The following is a 24110-nucleotide window of genomic DNA, read 5'->3' as shown; positions in this document are numbered from 1 at the left end:
GGTTTCCATTGATTCTGCCACTACCACATTCCATAGAATCCCAAAGGGTTGAGTAGGCTGCCTCTGGCAGTAAGTCAGGTGTCAGGATCAACCTTTACATTTCCCAGTATTGAAGATGGAAATGGTACACTGGAGACAGTAAACAGAATAAACAGGCAACAGCATGGCCATGTCTGCCAGTCTCCATAAAAAGCTTTGATAGAAACTATACAACCAGTCGGTCAACAAGAGCCAAAACACACAACATAAAGTGCCCGAAAGCTAGAATTAACACTTCGCATTCCAAGTTCAATGGATTTAAGCATAATTTCAATGTGCTAATATCATATGGCCTAGTTATACATGAATTCTTTTGTTTGAAATGTCATGCAAATGTTGCTTCACATTCACTGTGCTATCAGTGTGCATTCAAACATAGATCAATGTTTTAACAGCAGCTTGATAGTAGAAAACCAATGCATTTCGGGCGATTGCACTCTTCATCAGGGGTAACTATCGGGTGAATAAGCCAAACACTTTTATAGTTTTCTTTATTTAGTTTGAATACAAGTTGTGAATATTATTTGCACAGTATTACCATAGTTTTTCTGAAAGTTTTAATGCCTAGCTTCTTACTGTGCACCTCCATGCAAAACAACTATTGAAGACAACTATTTGACTAGCCTTCTAACTTATGGTCTCAATGACAAGTTGGAAGTTATATGTTTCCTATAAGCACCATTATGTAGAGCAATTTGCTCACACGCTGAACACATTCCATCAAAACATAGGAAATTCTGGTAATCAGCCCAGGTTCACGAATTTTTATTTTTTATTTCACATTATAGGTTTGAATTGGGTCCGTCTGAATCACAATGTTGGTCTATGTCTTCTATATTGATTTGACCTCTGTTCAGATTATGATCTTGGGGGTTCATTATGAATTTAGATAAAGATGCTGTTTGAATTGATTGTATTTTGACTACTTTAGTCACACTCATTATTGGATTATCATTGAGAGTTTAGACCCTGAAAACACGTTGGAATGCAGCATATTGAATGAAATAAGTAGCTGACATCCCCATTTTGGGAATTTCTTTGTCACAATATCATTTATATCCTACTGTAACCTCCCCGGGTTCTGTAAAATGTAATTTTGCAATGAGAGATCTGAGAATGTGAACTGATCACTGAAATAACTATGTTCGTGGTTTATTTGAATATGTGTGTATCTCTACTTAAGTTTTAAAATTAGACTTGGAGAACATGATGAAATTTGGCATATTGATAAAACGGGCTGACATTTCTACCACGGGAATTTATGTCACAATATTATATTTGCATCCTGTTGTAGACTCCCCGGTTTTTGCTAAATGTAATTGTGTGAATGAGATTTGACAATGTGAACCGATCACTGAAAAAACGAATTTGGGGATTTAATAGAATAGGTTTTCATCTCTACCCAAGTTTCATCTTTTAGGCTAGGGTCTTTCCTTCATGTCTGTAGGAGTTATCGTTACGCACAATGACGTGTTAAATAGCACGCACTCTGCGTAATCTGGTTCACTTCACCGCATGAGGATCGGCACAGGAACAATTGTTACGCATCGCTGTGCAGATAACAGACGGGTAAAGTGTACCTGGGAACTATAGCCCGGTAGTTTAGTTTTGCATGATTTGTAGAAATAAGGCTTTTACAGTGTGATCTTTCTATACCAGCTTGTTGCGGTTAAATCAGCGGTCTTTCAGAACCGCGTTTATATGTCGAATTGGGCATTCTTTACCGCAGCTTTTTGCCGGACAGAAACTTTGCATGTTAAGCATGATGATTACAGCTAACGTTTTGAGTCACATTTTGATCCTGCACGTTGCATTTCAGTTTGTTCAGGGCTTCCTGTTTTGTATTGAATGCATTTTCACTAATTACAGTCGGGAAATACAATTTCTTTACATATAAGGAACATTACACTTTACAGTCATTAAGATGCATGTTGGGCAACGTAGTCACTCTTGAAAACTACGTATACAACAATGGTTTGCACGTGGCACAAATTAAGGCTTGTTTACATTTTTTGGGGTTTACATTGATAACCATCTTTGTAACAAATTATGTTTTTGTGTGAGAAACTAAATGACACCCGACGGGCATGTTAATTATCATTGAGCACATTTTTTCGGGCATGTTAATTATCATTGAGCACATTTTATTTGGGAGCACTATGTAGTTTGTGTGGTTTTGACAATAGTACTCATTCCTTAACTGCTCACTACCTTGTAACGTAGGTTGCTTCTATTAACAAACTGGTTGATTTTAGGAGCGTTTCAGCTTATAAAGCACATGAGGAGAATTAAGGAAAAGGCTTCCTCTTTTTTCCCTTTCATTCTCACTCTATTTTTAAAGTTCTTTACTTTTGCCTGGAGGGGAATACAACTTACTATAACAACATTTTGAAATAGCAATGTTCTGTTTATTCATCTATTGATACCCCTGATGCGTGCAATCACCCCAAATGTATTGCAATGTATTGGGTTTCTACAATCTAGTGGCTGTTACAGCATTAATCTACGTTCGAATGTGCACTGATTGTATGGCGAACTTGAAGCAACATTTGTATGACATTTCAAACAAATGTATGCATAACTATTTCTTATGATGTTAGTAAACAATGATACATGTCAGCACAATGGAGAGCTTAGTTGTGCCTGGATGAGCAATCACTGGCAGCATGAGGGTGGGCAGAGTTTAACCCGAAAAGGCTGTGTCCTGCAGTCACACAAAGGATTGCATACCTCTGTAGTATGTCTGGAGTTACGAAACCTGTGCACTTCAAAGGGAAACCTTTAGGAGCTTCTCTCACTTCAAAAGAGGCATTAGATATATATATTGGCCATCAGATACCAACTCTTAAGTGCACTTCTGGACATTTCAAAAACGCTACCGGGAAAGACTGCTGTTCCGCTTAAAGGACTATCACTCTGCTAGACTTAGGCCTTGAAGGACTGTTTCCTATTGTGCAGACCTCTTGCCCTCTTGCCTGGGTGAGAAGGACTTTGCCTGGAATCTGAACCCAGGACCACCTGAGTGACTCCAAGGGCTAGTCTCCTGTAACCAGCATCTTGACTCTTTAGCTGTGAGTCCTACCCTGCCAAGCGGTGCCACCCCTGTCCTGGACACTTTGAAGTGTGGAAGTGGGCCTGAAGGTGCTCTGCCAGCCCTCTGTTGATCCAACAGAGCCGATGCATCACCTTTGCTGCGCAGCGCAACCCCTTGCAGAACCAATGCATCACTTCTGCTGCATGGCACAACCCCTAACAGAACCAATGCATCTCCTCTGCATCGAACTTGATGCCAGCACTGGCACCACCACTGTACACCACACCCCCAACGCAGGCACTCACATCGCAACCCTCTTGTCAACAGCAGCCTTGATAATGACGCAGGACTTGGCATCGTAAGCCCTGCAGTCTCTATGGAACCAGCCAGTGTGAGCCACATCCTCGACACAGGATTTCACATCGCGCAACTTTTATTTGTCTTATTTATTCAAATGTATTTTCTTTTTTCAAATTTGGCGTGGTATCCTTTTTGTGATGTGTTTTCACTTTATTGTTTGAACCATGTTTCTGTGAAGAGGGCTTGTGATAGGCGATGAGGTCTGCAAAGTCTGGTAGATGGAGTGCTGCAGAGCGAGTCTTGATGAGCGTGAGCTGATATGTATGTTCTGAAGCCTGGCTGTGTGTGGTAGTTTGTGGGATGTGTATGATATTATTTCTATTTGTTGTGTGAATGTTTGGTCATCTACGTATGGTTGTGATTTTGCGGATAGGCAGAGTGTGGTGCTGGGAGTTTTACATGATTTTATCTTACCTTGCATAGGATTTGGCATAGTCATACCATGCAGTTCTATTTTATGCGCGAAGGGAAAAAGATAAATAATCTTTGACACTGCAAGCTGCCAAAAAAAAGAAAGGTGGGTAGTAATGCACTGGTTATCAGTTATTGTGCTTTACACTGTCTGATCAAAGGCTACAGGCTTCAATCCTTTATCATGAGTATTACTGGACTATAAACACTACAGTGTTCATGATACTGTATTTGTAAAAACAGAGATGAGTTGAAGATGGCTTTCCTACAATAGTCTGCTTACTGATGCGATGCTCCATGGTTTAAATAATGATGCATTGTAATATTTTGTAATGAGGTGATCACCGAGTACATGGCAGAACACATGCAGCATGTACAGAGGGTGATACAGATACTGTGAGAAGACAAAATACGTAAAGGTAGAGAAGTGTCATTTTGATACTGGCAATAGCCTTTTTGGGCTTTGTCACATGGCTTCAGGGCCCGCATACTGACCCTTCCAAGATCAAGAGATGTGGAAAAATGTCCGTTATCTCAGTCTCTGAAGGAAGTAAAGAATTGTGGGTGTTTGACATTTGTTTCCACAGCCAGTTTATCCAGAGATTTTCTAAGGTTGTCACCCCTTTCAGGCAATTGTGTAGAAAGGGGACGTTTTTTCATTGGTTGGCACTATTTGAAGCCTTCTGTTTTTTTTCAATAATTGTACAACTGCCCTGATATTGCATAATCCAGATGTATCAACTACCTTAAGCTCTGGTTAATGCTTTAAATGTCAAAAATGACATCATTCTGTTGCTAAGGCAGCCGAATCAGCCAACTTCCTTTTTCACATATCTAATTCATCACTGTGGACAGAAATTATGTTACAGCAATAAGACATTTCTGGTGTTAAAGGAAGCCTTTAAAGAGTGGTGACACTACATTACCATTTTGTGACACCCATCCACACTACTCAATGACCACTAGAATCGGTCAGCAGGGCCAGTCAGAACCTTAAATGCCCAACAAGTTTAATGGTCTCTTTTTAGTGGACTAACATATCACGCTTGCATACTGTAATGGGTGATAATGGTAAAGCAAGTGTGGACTGCTACCAACAATCCTCAAAAGTCAGAACCATAGCCTGCCCATGTCATTCTAGACAAGGGATTTTCCATAGATGCAGCTATCAATTTAATATTGCCCTGTATACAACTGACATCGCTGCATGGACGACTGAGGTCACAAGTAATGTATTTGATCAAGTACTAATACTCCACTGCAACCAGTTGTTAACAACTCATTGGTTTGTTGACCATCTGGGTTGGACCAAAACTACTGTAATACTGAAAATTCATTTGTGGTGGGAGACATTTACCTGAGATGTAAAGGCCTTCATGACTACATGTGTGCCCTTTGGGCACAACAAAACAAACGGACAAACGCTCAAGGGTGCACTAAATCCACAAAGAACACCCTAGCAATGTGGGCAGTATGTCTCCAAGGACTTCACCATGGATCTGTCAATGGATCATAGGTGGGAAATAGTTTTCATGATGGTGGTGAAGAAGGTCACAAAAATGGTCCACTTCACCACAGAGAAAGACTACCAGCAGCACAAGGTACTTGCTATTTTTACAAGATGTGATCAGTCTACCAAAGCAAACCTGACAGGCATGCAGCGTGAATTGAGATTCTAAACTGTTTTCAAGAATCTGGGAACTACAGTAGAGATTTCATCTACTCCAAACAAATTGACTGGGTTCAACATTTATGGATGGCTCAATGACCTTCAATCATGTGCAACATGGCACAACCAGATTCTCACTGTTTTACTGTGCGAAGGCATTCCATCCTTATTTTTTACCTTACCTGTACCCTGAGTATGTGTCCTGGAGTTGAAGAAAGGCTTCAAGAATAACAGACTATGGGAACTTCAGCTGCTAATCATGGCATAGAATTAAAGGAGAAAACAATCAAAATTGATGAGAAAAGACACTCCTGCTTAGTCTATAGCACCTATTGGGAAAACCAATAGATCTGGCAGAACAAACTGCTGCAACAGTTTGTTTTGTTGCAAGCATATGCTACAAAATAAAAGTAAGGGGAAAAAAGACAACATGTTGCTGAGTACATAAGGTACCTCTATGCTTGGTATAAAAATGTAAAACTAAAAAAAATACTACAGAGAACCTTAATAGAAGAGTATGACTGGTTTCTCAAGCACAAAAACCCTTTCAAATTAATTTTGAATGTACATCACAGGAAAATATGATTTGTGCAGACTATGAATTAATGTAACATGAAGATTTAATTTGCACACAAAAGGACGACAAAATAGGTTAAAGAATGCAAATAAAAAAAGCATTGGTGGCCCATTTCAGTGGCACTGAAATAAACAGTTTTTAATTTTTTCGATCAATGTGCAGATGATCAAGAAAAAAGTTGCAAGTTTAAATGCAAAACAGCCAATGGGTCATCTGTGTTCCCGCAACTCCATGCCGTGTTGGACGGAAGCGAAATGGGATTGACAGTTAAACGGAACAATGCATCGAGAGGGCAGTCTCAAGCCCCTTAAGTATATATTTCTATGGCAGGTACATAAAAATGATGACTACTTCTGGTTATCTTTAAGACACTTATGTCTGTGCAACTGTTTCAAAAGCCCCTTCTTACTCACTCAAGTCATCAAGTCTTACCCACACGCATACGATATTGTTCAGGGTGCCACACTTCCCTAGTAAAATTAGTACATTCATGCACATGCTTCTTTTTTTTTAAACAAATTTGTATGGCATTTTTCGAATACAATCAACATGTGGTAGGCCAAGCAGTACAGTATGCAACGATCATATAGTACATATGTTACAACATAACAGTTGGTTTAATCAGAAGGAACCATTCACCCAATGCAAGGTAACAATTACTGCAGATCTACCACTCAATACACAAGCACCGCCCAGCCATTCCCCCCCCCCCCCCCCCCCCCCTTCCTCTCATCCCGCCCGAGCCGCTAACTCCTCAACTGGTCATTCAGTCACATGCATCACAGCAAACCAACACTTTACTATTGGGTTCTGAGCCAGAGTATGAATTAAGAGCTGTCTCAGACTCCCAAGGGATCAGGGGTAATCTAAGAAATATTACAGACTGGAAAGGTTTTGGTCCTGTGGGGAAAAGGGGCGTCCTGAGAGCCCATGTACAAACCGTACTTTGTCAAAGCATCAGACCAAAACTCAGCCTGGTGCAGGGGCTGTGGGAGTATATTACAGTCAGGAGACAGGTGTGACATGGGAACTACAGGGCAGGACATTACAAGTCGTTTCTTGACGTGTATCAAAAGCAACAGAAAGATATACAAACAATGGCCATTGACTAGTGCCCAAAATACATGCAAGGTAGAGGTAAAAACCTGCAACAAACCAATTGCTGTTGCCACCAAGGTGTAGAACACCATTGGTTTTAAAAACTCCAAACTCTAGTTTAATAATTGCAAGGATTATTACGCCTGACAGTACAGCAACCATAAAGTCCAGCAAAGGGAGCGTGGGGTGGGACAGCCTTTTAAAGTAACTCATGGGTGTGGAGCTTAAAGGTTCCCAGAATAGCGCGTCTTCCTACGAGAATTCTTATTCTGACACCCCTTATGCAACCATGTTGTGCATTAACAGCCATTTCAGCCATGTGCTGTGGAGTCCAATTCTGTTGGCAACTGATCAGTCAAGTGAAAAAAGTCATGCTGTTCTACCTATTTTTTTCTGCCAAGAGAGGAACCCAACGTTACCACTTTTCAACATGATGGCTCAAGTCAAAGCAGTGTGTAGCTCCTACTTCCACATCCTACGCATGCTGCGAAAGATCTTCAAATGGTTGCCTCAGAACACCAGACGGACCATCATGCAAGCATTTATCACCAGCGGGATGGACTACAGCAACACTCTACGCACTTTACCTCACACAAAGCACCCACATAACACTGTACCTAAAGAAGCTTTACTGGATGCCCAGTCAAAATCTTAGCCAATTCAAACTTCCCACGCCCTACACAACACAGGACCAGAATACCAGAACAGCTGTATACACTTGCACCAACCAATTAGACACCTATGCTCTGCCTCACTCGCACACAATCCCCACATCTGCAAAAGTACAACTGAGGGTCGCTCATTCTCCTACATCACACCCAAGACATGGTACAACCTCCCTCAACAAATCAGAGCCTCCTCCTCCTCACTTCTTGAGCTCTGTAAGAAGCTGAAAACCTGGCTCTTCGTATAAGCAGCTTGTGGACCCCACACCTACACACCTGCCCAAGTGCCTGGATCTGTGCTCTGTGATTAGTGTGATTTGTATAGCACATAGTAAGCGACTATTCTGCATCAGATCAAGTTGAGTCTTTCAGCAAGGTGGACTAACTGGGAAAAGGCCTGCTGCAGGGCTATCTGCCATGGCCCAGGACCTCCCACTACAGGCTCCAAGAACCAACATCGCCTTGCCAGTTGACATAATAAATGTTGGTTCTGCTGCCTGACAGATCATCAATGATGTTCACTGAGATGGAAAGGAGAAATGCCTTCAAACCAAGGTACTCTGTCTTCAAATCCAGCACATTTATGTGCAGCTGTTATTCCGACATGGACCAGAGGCCTTATATGTTGTCATCTTACACAGAGGAGCGGCTAAGCCCAACAAGAAGGAATTTTTAACAAACTGCGGTCTGTGAATGCAGAGGGCAGAAAGAATGACCTACCATGCGATTAGAGGTTCACATCCACCCAATTAAGTCCAGGAGTACAGAGTGGAAAATCTGTAGAGCAGCCAAGTAGCTCCGATGTCCGAACTACTACACTCAGCACCACTGAAGGGCAATCCACAGAGAAAGAAAGGCCTTCAAGCAGGTCGTACCAAACACTGCAAAAATGAGGTCAGCCTCTGTGTACGAGGTGGGATTTCTGTACGTTGATCCAAAAGGTCAATATGTACAAGACGGTCATGGTGCACTGCAGATGTTCAATTACTAGAGCACAAGACGCTGCCTTCACCATCCTGTAGCCAAAATACTGAAATACAAGGACTCCTGAGTGAAGTTGCAACTACGTAGTACGGAGGGGTCTATGATCGAGATGCCTACCTGTGCACGGAGGATCAGCAAATGTAAACATGCCATGAACATTCAGGGACACCACTGAATTGTGTGCATTGCAGCCCAGGAGAGCCTGACCCAAGAACAGCATTTTGAACTTGTCCTGCTCAACAAAAAGTTCAGCCTCATGTCAACAAAGGGCAAAAATTCCCATCATTTTTGCGAACAATATAGTAAGGCAGTAAAGTTTAGCGCCACTCTTCTACTAGGGATGCTAGACCCAGAGATAGTGCAGTTGTGTGGCTATTCTTGAATTACAAGCCATGTCCACTAAGACCACCTGGATATCTTCTGAAAAGGCCATGGAAAGCATCTAGGTAGGCCTATTAAGACAGACTGCTGTACCATGGATCAAGCCATTGTGTCAGCTGAATCTTGACAACATTCAAGAACTTGTTTGAAAGCATCTAAACAGTTGCCAAAGCTTTACAAGGTGTAGACAATGTTGAAGGAGCCATGTGGTATGTAAGCCTGCAGGGCTTAATTACCTGAACTGAAAACATTTTGGACCTCAGAGTCAAGCTGTTAGAAGCAGTGGGGAAAAACTGGGGGTCAGCTTAGCCTTGCTGATGATACCTAAAATGCTAAAGTCGCAACAGAAGTTTGCATCAATAAGAATTTTGGAAAGGAAGGCGATGGTCTACAATACATAGTGATGCATTGTGTACTGCTGAGCCCCAAAAAGGTTTCCCCTAGCAGCCAATACTGGTTCCAGCAACACTTCATTAAACAACAAAATTGGTTCCGAGATCACAAAAGACGACTTCAGGATTTCTATCAGGGTACTGGACTTTAGCTCCGCAGTTAGTGTCAGCAGAGCTGCCTTGCGTTCTACCAAAATGAATAGACAGACTTCCTCTGAAAGATGGACAGATAGATCAGGGAAAATACCCTTGGAGAATATATCAAGACAACTAGCTGCTTTGTTTTGTAAGTCTACGTAGAGTTTAGCACATGCGTTCTAAGTAGGGATGAGGTTGTCAGTCACCGAAAACAATTGAACTGGTGCCTTTGTGAGCAAAAACTGCGTCATAAATTGCACGAAGGACAGAACCTTTGACGGCATGGAGTCAAGTGGCATCTGATCGGAGCTTCTAGAATCGTTGCTGACCCTGCAGAAGCAGGCACACACTTAAGGACTAGCCCAGATGGATGCAGGGTAGCCCTAAAGATATTCTGAATGACCGGTTGAAAGACACCAACCTAGTAGGCAGATGAAACCAGAAACACAAGTTTACACTTTTGGTTAACCAAGAAGGCTCCGAACAGGACAAGGAAGTGGCCTACACTCAGGAACCGCACAATCAAATCTCCAAACCGACCCTGCTATGGCACTAATTCCTCAAGGCACAAAAGGACTTATTCCTGTGTTTTTAGTGCTTCTTTCAGAAAAACCTTTTTGTTCCAGTAAGAACACTTACCTGATGGGGAGGCGAAAAGGACTATTTTGGAGTTCCAAGAGGACCTAAGCCCTATTAGGCGGCATTTGACCTAGTGGCAGTCAAAAATGCAAGGAAATCATTAAACACTGAAGAACAGCTCCGGACCCAATTCAGTAAGGTGTGGAAAAACAAGAACTGATACCATCATACCAAACGCTAGCTTATGTTGGTTACTGTAGTTACAACCTGAGGAGATAGAGCAGGCGCTAATTGGCAGCACTGGAGAGCTATTGCTGATTAAAGGCTTCACATTCAGTCAGGCACGTGTGGGGATAGTCATAAGGCGAAGAATCTGCGGGAAGAAGTATTTATCAGAATGAAGTATTAGCTAGCAGTAAAAAGTTAAGAATTAAGGGGGAGAACAGAGTGCATTGTTTTAACTTCTCTTGAGTTCCTGTGATTAGATAGGTGCATCAGTGGGCATAGATCACAAATATAGACCCATCCTTATCTTTGGACAGTTTGTGCTTCAGTATCCCAGCGAGTAAGTGTTTCTTCATCCTACTCACTCACGCTCAGCAGCAATTGTTTTTTGACTTCGTGAACTGCAAACCAGAACTGCGCCTTGCAGTGGACCACAGGTACTTCTTGATAGGGTGTGGTTATAAAAACAGATGTTTGAACATTTTATGGCAAATGATCAGCTGTTACACAGTTATTTTCAGATAGGTTTCATTATTAGCATACTTGAGTGTGTCAAATCTAGGACTTCGAACCATAGTGTTTATTTAGCAGGGTTACTGAGCAGTATTGATACTTAGTCAGAAACCGAGGACATGTATGCCACTGCTTATAATAAATACTTTTTTCCTAAATCAAGCACTCAGATTATACTGGAAAGGTTTACTTTTCTAATATTTTTCCATTGAGAAAAGTTGTATGTTTTGTGCTAATGAAAAGATGCTAACCCTGAAATGTGGACTGGATCTATACAGTTGATACCAGTTTGTGACAGTAAAATTAACTCATTTGGGCTTTGAAAAATCTTGCGCTGCAAATCTCACAAGCCGAAGAGTAAAATTTAAGTCTAAAATTCATGCACAATTAACAGGAATCAGGCCAACGCAGGCCATTTCAAGTGCAAGCCAGTGAAAAATCGATGAGATGCTGCAGTTTTAGCACAACTGGCAAAGTGCTTACATTGATCCAGTAATCCTTTGCATGCCAATAATTCCATGCATTTGTAGTCAGGAAGGCTTTAGACTGGTAGAACAAAAAAAAAGCCTTGGTAAAGCCTATAGGTCTTGCTTATGAAGAGCAATTGGCTTTGGCATTGTGTTTAAGCATGTTGTACACAGTCACCAGTGAGGCAGCTTATCAGCATGGTTAAAGGTTAGTGGGGTAGAATAGAGTAAAGTGGGATAGCATGTGATGGGGTAGATTGGGATAGACTGGAAAGTCTAGATTGGGGTAGATTACAATAGATTAGAATAGGGTAAATTGGAGTTTGGTGGAGTGGAGTGGGGTAGATTAGAGAAAGGTAGTGGGCTAAATTGGTGTGGTAGATTGGATAGGGGTAGATTTGAGTGGAGTAGGGTAGGCTGGTGTACATTTGAGTGGAATGGGTAGACCAGGGAAGAGTGGGGTGAATTGGAGTAGACCGGTGTGGGGTGGATTGGGGTAGAGTGGAATGGCGCAGATTCAGTGTGGTAAATTAGGGTGGAGTGGGGTAGATTGGGTGGATTTAAATAGGGTATCTTGGGTAGTTAGGAGTAAGGTAGATTGAAAAGGAGTGGGGTAGATTGGGATTATTTGGGGTGGGATGGAGTTATGTTAATGGTTTCTTGGTATAGGGTAAAAACTCTCACCCGAAGGGACATCTCAGCGCTGAGGTGACAGATGGAGAAACACCCATACAGTGAGGTAGGGTAAGTTAGATTGGGAAGGAGTGGGTGGGGTAGACGGGAGTAGAGTAGTTTGGAGAAGATTGGAGGCAGGTGTATTGGGTTCGAGTGGGTTAGAAGGGAGTGGAGCAGAGAGGGGTGGAGGTGAATAGGGTAGATTGGAGTCGGTAGAGTGGAGTAAACTGGAATGGAGTGGGATCGATTGGTTAGGAGTGGGGTATACTGCAACAGAGTGGGATCGATTAGACTAGATTGGGGTATAGTGGAGTGTGATAGATTGAGGTAGACTGGGGTGGAGTGTGGTAGACTGGGGTCGAACGGAGTGGAGTGCAATAGATTTGAGTGGGATAGATTGGGGTGGAGTGGAATGAGAATCTAAAATGGAGTAGGGTAGATAAGAGCGAATCGGAGTGGAGTGGGATAGATTGGAGCAGAGTGGGGTTCATTGGAGTGTAGTGGAGTATACTGGAGTGGGGTAGATTAGGGTAGACTGGAGCGGGGTAGATTGCATGGAGTAAGGTAGATTGGAGTTTAGTGGGATATGTGGTGTGAAGGGGCGTGGAGTGAAGTGTCGTAGAGTGAAGTGTCGTAGAATGGAGTGGCATGGTGTAGAGATGAAGGGAATTTAGTATTGCAGAGTGGCATAGTGTGGAGTATGCATGGTGTGGTAGCGCACTGCCATTACAGACACTGCATTTTAAATTGAAATTACATTTATTTATTTTATTTCATAGTTTTATAGAGTGCGAACCAGACCCGTGAGGGTATCAGAGCGCTTTACAGGATTGAGGGGGAGGAATACAAAGCGAAAGGATGGGCGGGATCACATTGGGAAAGCTAGGGATACATTGTACAGGAGGAGCACGCAGTCTAAAGTCCAAGCTATATGTGGGGTAAAATCAAAGCAGGAATATAAAAAATACAAGGGGGCTGCATTATACAGGAGGTGCACGTCGTCAAAGGTCCAAGCTACAACTGTGAAAAAAATCAAAGCAGTTAAAAATTAAAGCAGGTAGGTATAATATACACGCAGTGTCAGATCTTGGGGGGAATGCCCTGGAGTGCAGAAAAATATATTATCCGTGGAGGCCGTGGATAATGCCGAGGTGGAGAGAGGAACAGTTGATGAGGTCATTGAAAAGTATTCATTAGATGAGGTATTTTCCCATTAAGAATGTTTTGGTCTCCTTCTTAAAGTCTGCCAAGGTTGGGTGGGAGAGAGTTCCAGATTCTTGGTGCGGCCCCAGAGAAGGCCCCATTGTAGGTTTTTTTTCTTCCGGTGCGTGCTGGTTGCAGCAGCAGGTCTTTGGAAGATCGGGAGTTTCTGGCTCCTCCAGATATCACACATTTTTGTGTGAGAAATGTAGGGGAATTATAGTACAGAGCTTTGTGAGTAATGCAGGCCAGTTTAAATTTTATTCTTGCCTTTAGGGGAAGCCAGTTCAGAGATTTGAGGTGGGGGGAGATGTGGTCACATTTTTTTGAGCCTGTTCTGGCGGCAGTGTTGAGGCAGGCTTTCAATGGGGCCAGAGAGTTCTTGGGTAGCCCTGCAAGAGCAGAGCATCCATATTCAAGTCTGGAAATGACTAGGGACTGAGTTGCCGTTTTATGGTCGGACGCATCGAGGAAGGGCTTTAGGTTTCTAATGTAGCTCAGGTGGAATCTAGCGTTTTGGCCATAGAGTTTATATGGCCTTGCATATTCAGGCTGCCGTCAAGGGTTACTGCAAGTAATTTCGCCGAGTCAACAATGGTAGGAGGGCAGTTTAGTGCTGTGATGTTCTTGATACATTCTTGGATGTCTGGATTGGGTTTGCGTGGGGAGATCAGAAGAAATTCGGTTTTATTTGTGTTGAGTTTCAGCTCGTTGGCAGTGAGCCAATGGACTGTCAGTTTCAGGGCCTCGTTTATCCTCAGGGGAAGAGATTTTTATGTAGACCTGTGTATCGTCTGCTTACATAAGGTAGGAGATGTTGGCGGCACAAAGCCCCTCGGTGAAGGGTTCAAGGTAAAGGTTGAAGAGGGTGCGGGAGAGGGTTGATCATTGGGGGACTTCAACAGAAACCGGAGAGGGGGCTGATAGATCACTGTTGATGAAGACTCTGTCAGCGGTTTTGGAGGCAGGATCTAAACCATTCAAGGATGGTGCCAGCCAATCACATCCTGAGTTTGAGGCGTTCTAGGAGAATTTCGTAGTTCTCCGTATCAAAGGCGGAGGAAAGGTCTGGAAGGATTAGGAGACAGGTTTTGCCTAGGTCTAGAGCTTGGAGGGCGTCATCCACAATGTGGAGGAGGGTGGTTTCCGTGCTGTGCCCAGGTCTGAAACCTGATTGGAAGTCATCTAGCAGGTGAAAGTTGTTGATGTGTAGACTTAGCTGCTGTTGCACACATTTTTCCAGAACTTCGGCAAGGAGTGGGATGTTTGATATGGGTCTATATTTCTCAGCGGAGGCAGGGTCCAGCATGTTTTTTTTTAGGATGGGGACAACTTGGCCAGTCTTGAGCGAATCAGGAATTGAGCCCTGTAGGAGGGAGGCGTTGATTATTGCGGTCCAGGGAGGGATGATAGCCCGAAAGGCAGCAGCTAGACAGTTAGAGGGGAGAGGATCAATAAAGTGATTGTTCGGTTTTAAGGAGGCAAGAATTCTCGAGATAGAGTGATCGTCATAGATTTTAAAGTTGGACCAGTGCTCTAGGTTTTTGGGTGAGGTTTGGGAGGACAACGCAGAGAGAAGAGGTGGAGCTGGCTGATTTTGATTTTGGAGGTGGGTTGCGGATGTAAGTTCATTTCCTAGGGCAGAGATTTTGTCACAGAAGGAAGAGAATTCCTCGCTTGATCTTTGGCGGTTTTCGCTAGTTTGTTGGATTGGTGTTTGACCAAGTCGAACAGCTTGCGAGGTCGATTTTTGGCGTTCTCCAGTTCAGTCCTGAAAAATTATTTTTTAGTGTTAAGGATTTTCTTATTGTAGGCATTTCTGGCCTGTCTAAGAAGTTTTAGATGTGCTGCAGATGGGAGTTGCTTCCAGATTTTTTCCGTCTGTCGAAAGGATCTCCTATCCTTGTTGAGGGATCTGCTGAACCAGGGATTTCTGTCCTTGATTTGGGTTCTTTTTAATTTTAGAGGTGCCAGGTCATCGAGAATGTCAGATCTGGTGGAGGAGTAATGGTCTGCAAGGTTCGTGACCAATGTGCACTGTGTGTGGGAGGGGGTTTTGGGCTTGGGGAAAGGCTTATCGGCCAAGAAGTCTCTGATGCAATTGACCCGAGGGTCCTTAGGATCATTCCAATGCAAGTTAAAATCGCCAAGGAAAATGTTGTTAGAGTTTTGGGACACCTTGGCCGTGATGATTTCCATGAGGAGGTCAGTAAAGGTGGTGTTTTTGCCGGAGGGGTGTGGGGGGGGGGTGGTAAAAGATGTGAAGTTTGGACAGCTGACAGGTGCTGTTGGAGATGGCGAGTGCGAGGTATTCGCAGGAGTCTGTGGGGGCCACCGGCAGTTCCGTAACAAAGAGGTTGGAGCGGCAAAAACAGACAATGCCACCCCCTTTTTTCTTTGAGGTCCATCCTTACGATGTTATAGTTGGGCAGCACTAAGAGGTCGAGGTAGGGCGATGAGGAATCCTTAAGCCAATATTCAGTCAAGATCGCTAGGTCCGATTTATGACTCAGGATGAGATCGACGACACCAGATGCATGCTTTACAGCTGACCGGCAGTTTATTAGGAGGCAGGCTAGGGAGGCCGAGGAGTGGGTGTCGAAGGCAGAAGCAGAGATGGGACCTTTAGCTAGGTTGCTATTGACCACCCCTCTGATGCGGAGGGTTGCAGATCTGTTAGGGTTGGTTGCAACCGTGCAGATAGGGTGTTCTCCCCTCAGGTCTAAGGGGCATGGGGTTGTCGGGCCTAGTCGTTACTACGGAGGCCAGTTTCTTCTTCCTCCGTGAGTTCTGAGGGATTAAACGAGCCAGGGGTGGGTTTTCAGGTGTGGAGGAGAGCAAGAATTTCGTCCTCAGAGAGGTGGCAGGGTTGCTTACGAGGGCGCAAGTGTCTCAGGGATAGTAGTAGAGGGTGGAGGAGGGGCATTGTGAGGGGGATGTAGGTCGCATTCTGCGAGCCATAGATTAAAGAAGGAGAGTTCAGTGATGTGAAGGAGGAGCTTTAGGTCCAGAATCGATTTCTGGATGCTCAGTGTTAACTCGGAGGATCTGCGGTGGAGAATATCAATATCTCCAAGAGCGGTATGTTCTGGTAGGCGGGGTCCAGTTGCCAGGGAGCAGTTCCGATGGTATGTGCAGGTAGCCTAGCAGTGAGTTCAGATGGGCTGAGGACTGGTAGGAGGCGAGCTGTTGGGATGGAGTGAGAAAGGCTAGGTCGATCCGCATCCCTATGAGAGGGGCTAGCTAGATCAGAGTTCTGGGCCATTTTCATACCAGTGTTGTGAACCCTAGCGGGTGTTACAGTAGGCCGGTAGCATGGGGTAAGAGTTTTGGGACGCTTCTGGTGGCATGTGCTGGAATCGTGATGGCGGGGCTGAGTTGACGTGAGTTGGGCCCTAGGGGGCATTTCGGAGTTCAACGAGCAGGGATCCCTAGGAGGTCTAGGTTCTGTGGTAAGGGCGCGCAGTGGATGGCATGCATGGGTGATAGGGTGACAGGGCCGGGTCGCACAATGACGAGGTCACTGGCAGGAGTGGTTGGTGAGGGGCCAGGTATACTTAGCGGAGTGGGCACGAGGAGGAGCGGCGGGAGCGTGAACTGAGTTGGGTTGAGAACATGTTTTTTAAGGAGGGTTAAGAGGTCCGCAAATTTGATGAGGTTTTTGGGAGGCCCTTGAATCGGGATAGTGCCTCTATTGAATAAGGTGATGGTAAGGTCTGCATGCAGATTTGCAGACGGAGTGATTGTGAATTTCTTTCCGTGAGGGATGTTCCTAGTTTCTTGTACTTAGAGGAAGCTCGAGAAGGCATTACGCCAGCGAGACAGTTTCCTGGAATGGAAGATGAGGTTGTTGGTGCCCTGGTTTCCGCAGAGCCGATGGTCAGATATCAGCGTCTCCAAATGGCTTTTCAGGATGGAGTGTTTAAGGGTTTTGGAGGCAGATTTGGAGAGATTTGGAGGGTAGATAACAGTGTAATATTTGGCTCCCGTGGAGGTCAAGCAGGGCTCAGCCATGCTGGGGAGAGTGAAAATGTTGCAGCCCCAGTGGTCGGTTTGCGTGGCGAGATGAATCCGCAGGTCTGCCCTACAATCAAGGTTTGCCTACGGAAAGTGCTACCGCGACAGGATAGCCTGCCTTAGATGAGTAGCGAAAAACAAAGTGCAAGGGCAGGTGAGGTCGATACACTTTCACTAGCTAAGAATAGTGCAAGTGGGTATCCAGAGCAGTAAGTTGAAAAAGCTGTAGAAGAAGCTGTGGAACAAAAGTCCATGATGTCCAGATGACCACTGTAAAAGTCCTCTTTCCGTTGTTGTAGGGGCTTCTGGCAAAGTCCTCTTTCCCTTGTTGTATGGGCTTTCAGCTTAGTCCTCTTTCTGTTGTTGTAGGGGCTTCTGGCTTAGTCCTCTTTCTGTTGTTGTAGGTGGTGTCTGGCTAAGTCCTCTTTCTGTTGTAGGCGGTGTCTGGCTTAGTCCTCTTTCTGTTGTTGTGGGAGGGTTCTGGTTTAGTCCCCTTTCTGTTTCTGTGGAATCAACGGAGCAGTCCTCTTTCATTTACTATGTGGGTGAGGATCAGTCCCCTTTCACTCGCTATGTATATGGCAATTTAGGATATCTTCAATTATGCCAGCAGACTCACTATGAATGCATCAGTACAAAAACAGTTTAGATGGCCGGCTTAGATTAGATGGCCGTCCGTTTCACAAGTGGTTAAGTCCACCCGAGAAAATTAAAGAATATGGTGAGGCGCTCATCGCTTGCTAGCATTCGGCATCAGCTGCGCTCACCGATAGTAAGAAGAGGCAGTCAGTCAGCTGCTGTCACAGAAGCAGGCGAGCCGGTTCTTCATCAGGGCGCCGTGAGAACATATAAAAAAGGCAGGCGGGGGCGGGCTCAACCACTGGCAGCAGACAGCCAGCTTCAGCTCTGCTTCACCTGTGGGCGGAGGGCCGGCTCCGAAAGCGGGCAGGGATGAGGCTCAGCACCGGCATCAGAGGTGTGCCAAAACAGGTGGAAAGACGAGCACAGGAGAAAATGGCCTCAGCAGCACCGGCCTGAACTCTAACATCAGTTGCGGTCGAAAAGGAGGGCTCAACATCAGTGGCAAAGCGGGCCCAGCGTCGGTATCAACTCCAGCGGGGAGAGTTGCAACATGTGGGGTCGGCTCCTCACCTGGGCACCCCGAGCCCGACTTAAGACTAGCTGGGCGACCCCCTGGCAAAGTAAATCGAGGACCCACTTCCCAACAGGGCGCAGCGGTGTCTCCTCAAGAGTGGGCCAAGATGGTCGACGTCCGAGTGTGGAAATCTTCTCCCGCAGCTCCTCGGCGCCAGTAAGTCCAGAATCCAGATCCTTGTTTCTTCGTGAATGCAGCTTGCCGCACCCCAGTGGCATGCTGCAGCGAGTGGTGGATGGCAGGAGTTTTCTGGGATAAATACCAATTTGGTGATCCCCCAACCCGGGAGCTTTGAGGCAGAGCTCCTACCAGGCGACCATCTTGCTATGCTATTTGCACAGACATACAGTTTTACTGTACACAAACAATGTGTGGAAATGTCTTCACCTAGTGATTGAAGTGTTCGACCATATTCAAACATTTGTTTCCACCACAGTTCAGAAATACAATAAAATGTGCTTTATTAGTACTTTCCAAATTCAGATATACTCTGAAATATAGGCACAATTTATTTTTGTTGTATGCTTCCCCTCTCACATAGGTACCCAGCAGGATTGCCACAAATTCTCTCACTTTGAAGTCAGAGACAGAGAAAAGTAAACACCAAGCTCCCTCAGAATACAGAGCCTGATGTTTGTCCTTTGTCCCCGAATGCACAACAAAAGTGTCAAGATAAGAACAAGATTTAAAGGCCTGTTTACAGAAAGGATACAGTAAACAAGGGATGCTCCATGGGAGGGACGAACTTGAGCTGGACAGTCCTAAGCAAATTCAGCATGTAAATAGAAACCAAGAAGCTGCGAGTTTCAAACTACAGAACCAATAGTAAGCAATGGGCAAAAAGCATTTGCAGAGAATCTTTCAGAATACCCACATCAAGTCTTTACCAAACAAGACAGCTGCGCTGTCTGGGAGGGTTCAACCTAAAAACGTGAGGTGGAGAAACAGTGGGGATGTATCACTTATCTCAAAATTAAAAACACACAAATAGTACGCCTGGTCAGAGGGATCATATTGCAGTAGCACGGGGAAACCATATTTCGGGAGAGTATTCACAAGCACTGGCCTATATCAGTGAAACTTCCCCTTGTAAGCCATTGACTGTGAACGAACCAAAGAGAAATTTCAGAGACTATGCTAGACTTTTTGCAATAAAGGTACCATTGGGGGTTGGTCCACGTGAGCAGCCAAACCAGTCTCCCCACTATCTATATGAGTTTCACAAAAATACAGAATAACTATTACTCTGTAATATTATACACACATACATAAACACACATAAGTACAGTACTGCATTGTGTGTAAGTAGTAAAGTACTAATTCTTTTACAAAGACAAAGGTCTGGCTAGACACAGATTTATTCACCTCTACTGAATAGTTTGAGTTCTGAGTCTCTAACCCAACATCTTAAGAAAGCCATGGTCTGCTAGACTTTGCTCACCCCTTTGATCATGTGCTAAAGGAGGTGTACTTAGTTTTGGGATAACCAGTAAATTTACGTTCCCAGGACACCAATGCTAAAAAAAAAAAAAAGGCTCAGATTGTTGCAATCTAGGCCCAGTAACCCTCGATTGCACTGGGATTCCTGAAAATGGCCCCCCACAGTTGTTTTATTCAATTTTCCTTTGCACTCTACCCAGGTGGCAACTGGCTCCCAGTCCTATGTGTGGGTGTGAATCTGTGCGGACTTCTAGCTCACGCCAAATTGGAAGTTATAATGGGGAACGTTTTAGTGTCACTGTAGGTTAAGGGTCCACATTAAAAGTGGAAGGAGGAGTAGGAAGATAATGCTTCTCTAGGTGGCACATTATTATTTAAATACAGGTTATAGGAAACAAAAGCGAACCGGTTTGTATCTGTCCTCCTTTATCTGCTTACCAAAGATTAAGTTTACATTGGCCACAAGAATGGGATTGGAGCACACACGTTGATAGTTGCTGTGCTTGTACCTGCCACAAGCATGTTTACATTGTATGTCTTCGTTCTACAGTCAGGCTGTGGTTGTGTGCTCTTTTCTGATGGTGGTGGTAAAATGTTATTTGAGAGTCAGTTCTTTAAAGACTACCTCATGAGAGAAAAATAGTATGAAGAATTGTAACTTTGGCGCCCTTACATCTGTCTATAATGTTTGACACACTGGATTACAGTTGTTTAATTTGTAGGAGACTGGAGTCCGATGACATGCACTTCAGTAGACAGGGTAGCCTCTAACAAACAGAACAGGTGGCAGCAAATCCCTATTTTGAATCCATCTTTAGTCAAATGTAATGTGAAGTGAAGCAGCTCTGGCACCCACATCGTCTCCGCTTTTTCAACATCCATATTAAAATACTGTATCATTTGGTATTCGTTTCTACAACTAGAGTGGCAACAGCCAAACATATAAAAAGTATACCAGCTGCCTATCAGCCCTTTATCATAGGAGAATAACGGCAAAATACAAACTGCTTAGTGCTGGCCCCCGGAAACATGTTATGGGAAAAAAAAACAGGGAGCAGAAATGGGTTATGGGGTTTCAAACTTCAACTGATAACTTACTGCAATAAAGTTGAAACCATCATAGCTTTTGTAATGTTTTGGCATATATTACAACAGCAGCATTCATTTTAGCCTTCCTCATTACCTGCAGAAATTTGGCTGAAATGCTCTATTCTTCACATTCGGCAAAGGGAACTTCTATGCCTGTTTAAGATTACCCAACAGTGATTCCTTAAGTCTTTCCTGCATAACAGTTCGTGGACACAGTGGTACCATTTGAGGCTCTAAATTTAGTCTTTAAAGATTAAACTTCGTCCCTTCAATGAAGTTCTAACAAGCCCCTAGATTTAATAGATACGAGATTTGTTGTTGTTTCCATTTCAGAAGATCACCTTATGGAATGGTCTTCCTCAGGTTTGATGATCCTCAACAGACCATTTTAGATAAAGGCACTTTTTAAAGAAACCTTTGTGGGCAAAGTTGGTCACTGTGAAGCCGTTTGGTTCTAGTTATAGGCAACAAAAGCTCAAAAACAACCTTTATTTTGCACAAAACGTTCCACCAACCATAAATAAATGATACAATAAATAGCACTAAGACATACAATCTTAAGTGCTTTTGTAAATAAGTCAAGAATTTCATTGCTATTAAAAAACCTATTTGGTTGCGATGCAATGGATCCTTCTTGCAGCAATCAAAAATATGAAATGGCGAAGATAATCAGGGAAACAGTGTCAGATTTACATCTTCATAAGAATTTAACCCGATTGCCTGCCTCTCCCCAAAACCAAATCTTGTCAAAATAAATAACTATTTTGCCCTTTGTATTGCATACTCACACAAAAACAGAAAATGAGACCCAGATTTAACAGTATCCAAGCATCAGACTTAGCGTATTGGCTGACCACAAGAAGTCACTGTCTATTTATCAATGTAATTTAGGTAGTATTCAAACTTCGGCACACTTTTGATAGTCAAAAATTACTGGTTCCGCCTTAACTAAGTCTGACCCTCCATAGGCCATGTATCCAATTGCTGTAGGCAAATCTCACAACATTTGAAGACCAAGGGCCAACGACTTCCGGAAACCTCACAGATCATCTGTGCCCATGACCCCAATGTGTTTACTGATGTGTTTACACCAGCCAATATAGTCTATGCCATATAGTTCAAAGGGAAGTCTTGTTGAGCTGAATAGAAGGCAGTGAGTGGTATCTTTGCCCAACACCTGTAGATGTTAATTTCGGATTGTTCCTTGACAGGACATGTGGAATGGATAGTACAAATGTGGTGGTATCACTAATTTGAGCAAACAGAAGGAAGCTGACCAGGTGATGATGCTCTAGGTGTTAGCTCCCTGTTGATGTAGCATGTCCCTCAAAGCATTCATGTAAGAATGTAATTCTGGGGTGGTATAAAATCTGACCCAATATATCACAGGTATCAAACCAGTAAGGGTAGCAACATCTCTCAGCTTAAGTAAGCATGGACAGTTTACGGATTCTGTTTTTTCCCCCAACAGATTCTAAAATCTTGTCAAAGCAAATGTATTAGGAAAACCTCAACTCTCTGCCCTGTATAGATTGTTCCAGAACCTTGCATCATCTTAAGTGTTGATGACACTGCGCGTTCGCTCAATCTCCTAAACGAACAGTGGTAACTGCAATTTGTGAACAGAATCACGTTGATTTTACGTATCTGCTTGACCCTTTCGCTTGACATCTTGGGGGCCGTTTACAATGTTGTTTGGAAAGGCTCCGAATGGGTTTCGGAATCTCAGTATCCAATTTGGAACCTATGTTACTGGCAGAATCGTACACATTTCCAACCGACCGATTATGATGCACAGAAACCGTTCTGGCTGTACGAATCGGTTCCAAAAGGAAATTCAGACAGCCCAAGTCTTTCGGAGTCGAATCGTGCAGCTCTATGGACATGGTTTCCGAGCGAACGATTACGATGACCGATTCGGACAGCCGTTCCGATTTGGTCTGCCAGATACAAACCGGCTGGCAGAAACGGACTTTGGGGCCCAGAGGAAGACCCCCCTTCACCATGAGGTCTCTGGTTGGTGCCCGTGGGGGTACCCATAGGACCCCCCTGTTAAACCATGCACAGTGTGGAAGGCACCATGGGGTGCCCGCCATAGACTACAAGGGTTTCCCCAACCACCTATTTTTTCAATGGGATCCTGTGTTCTCGTTCGGAACACAGGCTCCCATTGAAGTCAATGTGAGTCTGACCGAACAATGTTGGGAAGCATTGTAATCCGTCAGTCGGACTTGCAGAACCAGATTTGGTTGGAAACTATTCCGAAACCGATTCGGTCAGAAGAGTTTCTGAACGACATCGTAATCGGCCCCTCAATCTTATTCCCAGGTAGTCAAAAATTCTACAAATATTCTAAAATCCTTTTTCCAACTTTACAGAAACATTTACCTGCTTCTAGGGTCTAAAAGCACATATTTTGTTTTTTTCAGTACTGCAAGCAAACCCATTTCAGAAATCTAAAAACGTATGTTACAAATTTTGCAGACCTGAAAATGTGCATATCGCAAAAATTGTATCATCTGCAAACCAAAACGTTTCTATTCTATTTCCTCCTACCTTTGGATTACTGCCTACAGTACCTTGCAAAAGATAGACTTCCCGGTTGATATTCCAAAAAGTTACTTTTTAGCAGTAATTCCCTCGACAAATCCAAGCCTATTCTAAAGTGTCAAAACCACTAGCAAATTTCAACATGGAAAGTGCTGTATGTGGGCCTTTGGTAATTGTTAGGGTTCTTTGAGAAATGTTGCATATTGTACAAGCACTTCATGTTGCCTTCAATGTGAACAGAAATCTACTAGAGTACTTTACGATGTATAATGTCCATTGCGTTTCCAGTGTGTTCAGTACATGTCTCTGAAACAGTTCTTGCCAGATGGGTTCAGTGGTTAAATAACTCATGGTGTGCTCTTGATATCTATGCCATATAGTTCAAAGGGAAGTCTTGTTGAGCTGAATAGAAGGCAGTAAGTGGTATCTTTGTCCAACACCTGTAGATGTT

The 24110-nt window shown here is 43.8% G+C and overlaps 1 protein-coding gene across 2 annotated transcripts in view; it reads right to left on the bottom strand.

Moving 5' to 3' along the window:
• CERT1 (ceramide transporter 1) overlaps positions 1 to 24110 on the bottom strand; it is an 881084-nt gene that overhangs the window by 258945 nt on the left and 598029 nt on the right. The window lies entirely within an intron of this gene.

Source organism: Lissotriton vulgaris, chromosome 3_1 (assembly GCF_964263255.1).
Source record: "Lissotriton vulgaris chromosome 3_1, aLisVul1.2, whole genome shotgun sequence".
In the NCBI taxonomy this organism is placed as follows: domain Eukaryota; kingdom Metazoa; phylum Chordata; class Amphibia; order Caudata; family Salamandridae; genus Lissotriton; species Lissotriton vulgaris.
This window is presented reverse-complemented; position numbering and strand designations above follow the sequence as displayed.